Source organism: Branchiostoma floridae, chromosome 17 (assembly GCF_000003815.2).
Source record: "Branchiostoma floridae strain S238N-H82 chromosome 17, Bfl_VNyyK, whole genome shotgun sequence".
NCBI classification, from domain to species: Eukaryota; Metazoa; Chordata; class Leptocardii; order Amphioxiformes; family Branchiostomatidae; genus Branchiostoma; species Branchiostoma floridae.
The window spans coordinates 712,685-718,987 of record NC_049995.1 but is presented as its reverse complement, the minus strand read 5'-3'; the positions used below and the strand labels follow the sequence as shown (position 1 = coordinate 718,987).

General features: G+C 40.9%; 1 long non-coding RNA gene across 1 annotated transcript in view; it reads left to right on the top strand.

Moving 5' to 3' along the window:
* The window catches only part of LOC118404961, a 9,254-nt gene extending 3,917 nt beyond the window's left edge, over positions 1-5,337 (top strand). The window contains exon 2 of the long non-coding RNA XR_004829826.1: positions 4,623-5,337. This is a non-coding gene — a long non-coding RNA (uncharacterized LOC118404961). The remainder of the gene's footprint in view (positions 1-4,622) is intronic.
* Positions 5,338-6,303: the final 966 nt, after the last annotated feature.

Below are 6,303 nucleotides of genomic sequence, written 5' to 3'. Positions count from 1 at the left end.
AGGAGTGGGAACATTACTAGTAGATATCTGGGACACATCAGTGAACTGTCATGTTTACACTAGGACACATATGAAACTTACATTCACAAGTACAAATGGAGCTAAATCTATTATAACCCAGCATTGTAGAATTTGTCTCAGACATTTCCTAGTGTCATGAAAGTATCTGAATCCAATCCCAGGGTCTGCATTGAAACCTCCACTCTATGACTCCTACAGTTACTGCACTGCTCGGTTGTTGACATCAAACTAAGTCAGGAAGAAGAATCATGTTCTGTTAGGTAAAGCACAAAAAAATTGACAAATTAATGCAAGTGGATTGATGTAACTTATAATGTAACTACACAAAATTTATGCATGTGGTTGTCCACTCCCATTTACTAGTACTAGTAGTAGTAGTACATGTAATGTCATGTAATGGAATGTTGCATTCCATCTGGAACAGAGCCAATGTATTCCAAGAAGCAATAGTCCTTGTTGTTTACAACGCTATCTGAATTTTTCACACAAGTTTTCTCGGAAGGAAACTGGCGACTACGATAGGTACAAATTATTTTTGAGCCCCCTCCCCATTTTGCCGCGATGTAAAATCTTGTATTTTCTGCCGGTTTTATTCACAATTATGATGAAGCCTAAAATCCCCATGATACCCAATTTGGTTCCAGTCGGATTTTGATATTTTTGTGTTACCATAGAATCGATCAATAAGGAAGAAATCCCCGAAACTTTCGTACATGAAAACAATAACACGTTGCTTCGTAACCCGGCCGCCATCTTGGATTTCACGGCGGGCCCCGCTTGCCTCGCCGAGTTTGACCGCTTCTAGTGGCTTAACTATTGGTGGTTCAATGTGGTTCAACTTGAGTTTTGAGAAGTTAAAGACACGGACTTTACGCTGAGATAAAAAATTTGCAATGAACCACGCTGTAAAATTGAAAACTAGACCCCTGAAAACTACGTAAAATGGGCAAACTCCAAGGCCTGCTATAAGCATGCAGAGGGTCGCAAACATTTCGACGAGAAAATCGGCAAGTTAACACGTACCTGGTCACAAGAATCTCTCTCCAACGATGAAGACATATGTCTGTAACAGTTTGGTAGAACTCTGGTCTTTCAAAACAAGACCAATTGTGAGAAAATACACAAAACTGAGGAGTAACAAATAACGCGCCTTACGGAGCATTTACAAAGTACCAGCCACCTGATTGGATAAGCCCGTCCCCGGAGGGTTCTCGAGGGTTCACGTGATACCCCCCCACCTCCTCCTGCCCTCCGTCATGGTTGAGTCCCTGAAATAAACAGGATATCGCTGCTCTGTTAATCAAATCACCATGTGGGTTCTCATCTCCAAGCAGACACTACGGTGATTTCACAACACAAGAGAAAGCCTTCGGTGCTGTTAGATAATTATGTCCACTGATAAATAACTTGTATATATGAAGCATGGACCGACCCTTTTGCTCTCCAATCCTTGTGACACCTGACAGCTCTTTCTTGTACCTGCACGCTCGAATATCCAAATGTATGCAGGTATTTGCTCTAATCAAGGAGTAAATAGTCCTTTCTCTATCAAATCACAATGTTCAGCGTCATTGTAACCACTTATTTTGGTTGCGTAGAAAAATCCGACGTATAAGCTAAAAGTTAGTTTAATTTCTTGTTGGTAACCAGACCAGCTAGCCCGACTCGAAAAGCCTTGGCTACAGAACGCCACAAAAAAGCCTGCCCTAACTCAGCGGGCGCTTGGACCCAAAGACTGGTCCCACTTAGTAATGGCCAAGCAGATGTTTGGCAGAGTTGGCTTTCACGAATTTTGTGGCATGTCACATACGTCTTTCTTGTAGAAATTTTTTACAGGTAGTGTAAGAAAAATGTACTCTCAAAGAAGGGAAAGGTTGTTGTCATTTATACTTTTTATCAGGCTTCATGAGTTTGAAACAAATGCTCTTACACTTACATATTTACTTCAATTAGATAAATACCACGGATTCTACCTTATGTTAGGGACCCTTTAAAGTAAAAGCATCTAGCCTATTTTTCCCGCAAACTCAAGTGTAGTCAGTACACCCTCTGTAGGGTCATAGAACTGAATATTTGATCCACTGAAATCACATTGAGATTTGCTCATCTGTCACCCTCCAAGCAGAAGTTCGGCTCCGGCCGTTTTATAATACGTGTTTTTGGCATTTTTGTAGGACTTTCTATGTTTTTCTTTCTTCATGTGCTCCGGTTGTTTTTGGACGGTTGTAGGCTTTCAATTTTTCTTTATGTGGTAAAACAAATTAGATAGAAAAACGCCAAAGTCAAATACGACAAAAATAACCGGTGATGAACCTCTGCTTGGAGATTTCCCTACTGTTTGCTCGTGGCTTGGAACGACACCCTAACGGCCCAGCCTAGGAGCGCCGTAATTATCATCCAAGTATCATGTTTCGGTGGAGGGAGGCAGAAGAAAATATCGCAGCCACTACTAGCCCACGACCGCACTAGTAACATCTGTTCGAACTTCGCAGAATACCCCCTAAGTAACGCAGGTAGTCACCCATACTAACCCGTGAGTCATGTGAGAGTCATGTGATTAAAAAAGTTAAACGAAAATTCCAAATGAATGGGTAATGAACATCGATAAACCATGTCAAGGATTTGACCTGAAACGTTTAGGTCCCGAGTCAACAATCCTAACCACCAGACTCAGGTAGTCCAGTAGTAGTTAGATTACGGATCATTCCGATAGCTTGCTTTATAGTGCCTGTAGCAGGATGTATTAAAAAGTCTCCAATTACGTGATCTTACGTTGGCCAGATGCAGAACTTTTGGCAGGGTGGCTCTGTCACCGTGATAGGGTTTCATCTGCCTGACGGGGGAGGGGGTGTGACTTCCAACGCACAGCGGGATTCTAATCCCCGTACTCCTGCAGATAGACTCGCTTGTGGTGGTTAATTAACACGTATCCGATAATCACAGTTTGATTGGGTGATGATAGCACAATCAACTCGCGAGATAAAAAAAAAAACACTTCCCGAGACCCTGCTCGAGAGTTGAGGATTTGTATCTCTCCACTTCTCACTAATTTATCGCTAACGTTTGTAATGATCATTACAAACGTTGAAAAGGAGCACAAGATCGCACAAGTCAGGCAAAGAAATCGATATGGTACGTTCTAGAGCAGATATAACTACAGCATATGTGATTTTTAGGTATTATTTAATTAAATATTGGATTTATTAGCTTATCAGCAGAAGACTTTGGTCACACGCGTGCTTGTCGTTAGATTAACATTTTCTCAATATTTTGATCCCCTACTCTACTCTACTCTACTCTTCTCATGGGATCCCGTTGATTGTGGAGAGGAAGCGTGTACGCGTGACGTCACAATCACACTCAAACGAAATGTTTCCATGCGCTTCTTGTTGCTCTTCTTATAACCTTCCCGATCAAGTCCAGAACAACGTTTAATGGAGTTCAAAATCTAAATGCTCGAAACATCGATACGTTTCAAGTATAGCTCACCTTACATTATTACAAACTATCGTAGCAAGATAGATGAAGATACAGTCTGTTTCGCTCCACTACTGGAATTTATGATGCCACATGTAGCACTTTGACCTCCATTCCACTGTTGACATATTTGGTTTGACCATTGACCACTGATTTTGTTCATGATGCCTCGGTTTTCTTGTATTTACTGTACGTTGTCAACTGGTTGTCTTTGCTCTTACTGAGTGTAACACGTTTTCTTTTGTTTTACATGTGTGGCGGCCCCCATTCAAGTCTCAAAAATTGAAGGGTTCTACCCGCCTGTTTTGAGATATAAATAAATAAATAAAAGTTCCTTTATACCATTTTAAGAGCATCAGTAACATCTAACAAGTCAGGATGATTTTCTTGTTTCTTCCAAATGGAAATAACATTTGACCTTTACATCGTTTCCTTTTAGGATATACTTAATTGTGAAAAAAGATGTTATTCGGCTTTGCATCAACTTATTCCATCACTTGAAAAATCATTAGAAGAAGTTTAACCCTGTATTTGACAGCAACAAGACGAAAATTAATGAGCAGGAGCTTCCTTTGGTATGTGAAACCAATGTAGTGCGGAAACTTTCAAAGAAAGTAGAATTACCTGTAGTGTTGTTTGCAAGATAAATGTTTATTCTCACTTACTTGACTCGCAATGTGTTCCTCGATACTAATCATGTTATTCATTCAAGATGCATCAGTGCGGTATCAATCATATATAGTTATACCAAGTATAAACATTCATATAATCAAAAGTGGAAAGACAAAGTAATAATGACAAATCCCGTTTTGATTCACGCATTCCAACCGGTCTTTCTTTTGGGGCCCACTAGAAAGTCAAAACGGAATGCTGTTCAGGAGGTGCGTGCTAAGTAAAATTAATCTTGCAGAAGTTGAATGTTCTTAACCTACATTGTATTTCTCGCGCATCTACGTGCACCCCCTCCATGCTATAAGACGATGAAATGGAAATGTGACATGGCTATAAGATGTCAAATGATGGCTACACTTTTAAAAAGTTTCTGTACGATTTCGTAGTAGGTGCTTTCCGCCACAAAAATGCAATTTCCACTTACACAGTTTTTTTTACATTTTTTTTTTCAGAAGAGCTAGTACAAGGCTGGCGACTTTCCTGTTCATAGTGGAATGGTGAACGACTGCTGTACGGTGACACGAGGCCAGAGTTTTCGCGGGTTATGTCTGACCAGAGACAATCCAGCCCGTCAGAACCTCCGCTTGGTGTGGAGCCAGACACTAAAACTGGCATATTGCAAAGGAAACAATTACAAGCCACAAGATCAGCTGGCCGTTCCGCGATTTATTCACCATTGCGACGTTAAAAGAGGAGATGATATTGTCACCTGATTCGTGGGACAAGACAAAAAGAGAAATCGCGCAGAATTTATTACAAACTGTCACCTTATCAAAATCCGTACTACTGCTTCATCGTTCCCGCCTGTGTACAACCATATCTACTGTGTAGACGTGCTGGTGACGTTGCATTAATTATACCCTTGCAAAAACTAACAGTTAAACCTTCCGCTGTCCTGACATTGAATGTAATGATGTTATACCTTTGGCACTCTTTGAATTATGAATCGTCATGTTGTGAGCAAATTGCTATGGAAAGATGCGTGCGACGTTTTCTTGCGACCACGGCCGTTTTTTTTTTCTTGTGATGTCAGGCCGGTTTTAGATTGTAGAGGGAATGGATTGAACCGGACTTTGTAAATGTTTGGTATCACCAAGCTTTTTTATCTCTACATGAAGTCTGTATTAGATCAGGATTGGCATAAAATACAATGCGTTTTAATTTTCACTTTGAGTGATACTAAATCATTTCACTTACTAGCAATTTACATCAAGGTTGGGTTTATATATCAACTCTATAACCCTTCCCTATCTCGAACCAAGTGGCGCAAAGGTCCCGTTTTGAGTCATATGACTCAAAATCCCTATCCATAGTCGAAAGAATCAAAGTCAGCGAGTCCAGTGACTGTTGAGTCATATGACTCCAAGGCCCCGACTTGAGTCATATGACTCCAAGGCCCTGTCCGGAGTCATATGACTCCAAGGCCCTGTCTGGAGTCATATGACTCCAAGGCCCTGTCTGGAGTCATATGACTCAAAAGCCCTGTCCGGAGTCATATGACTCAAAGGCCCTGTCTGGAGTCATATGACTCAAAGGCCCTGTCTGGAGTCATATGACTCAAAGTTTCCCATCTTGACTCGAGTGACCCAAAGACTCCGTGTTGAGTCATATGACTCAAAGTGCCCCTTTATAATGCAGAAATCCATCCATTGTGGCTGAATTTTGAAAAATCTGTTTGAGTCACATGACTCCAAGACATCTTGGATTCCCAAATGACAAGCTAAAAAGGCTGCATTTTTGTAGAGTAAATGGCTTCATTTTCTGATTTTCAAGTCGAAAAAAAGGGAATTAAATGGATTTTCCCTTATTATTTTGGATTCTGTTGTATATAATAAATAACATCGAACGTCTTTCAAGTATGAAAAAAAGAGTCATTATCAAAATGCATATCTTAGGTTTTGGCGCATTGTTCTTCAATATTCTTTAGGCCATGTTGATTTGAAGGATGACATCCGGGCGCTTATACCCCCTTCACATTAGGCGCGATTCGATCGGACGACGAGTCTGCGAGCTCTAAATTACGAGGAGGCATGACCCTGACGGGAAGGAAGAACTCAGTCATTTCCCTATCGCCATCGGGGTCATGCCTCCTCGTAAATGAAACCTCGACGACTCATCGTCGGATCGAATCAA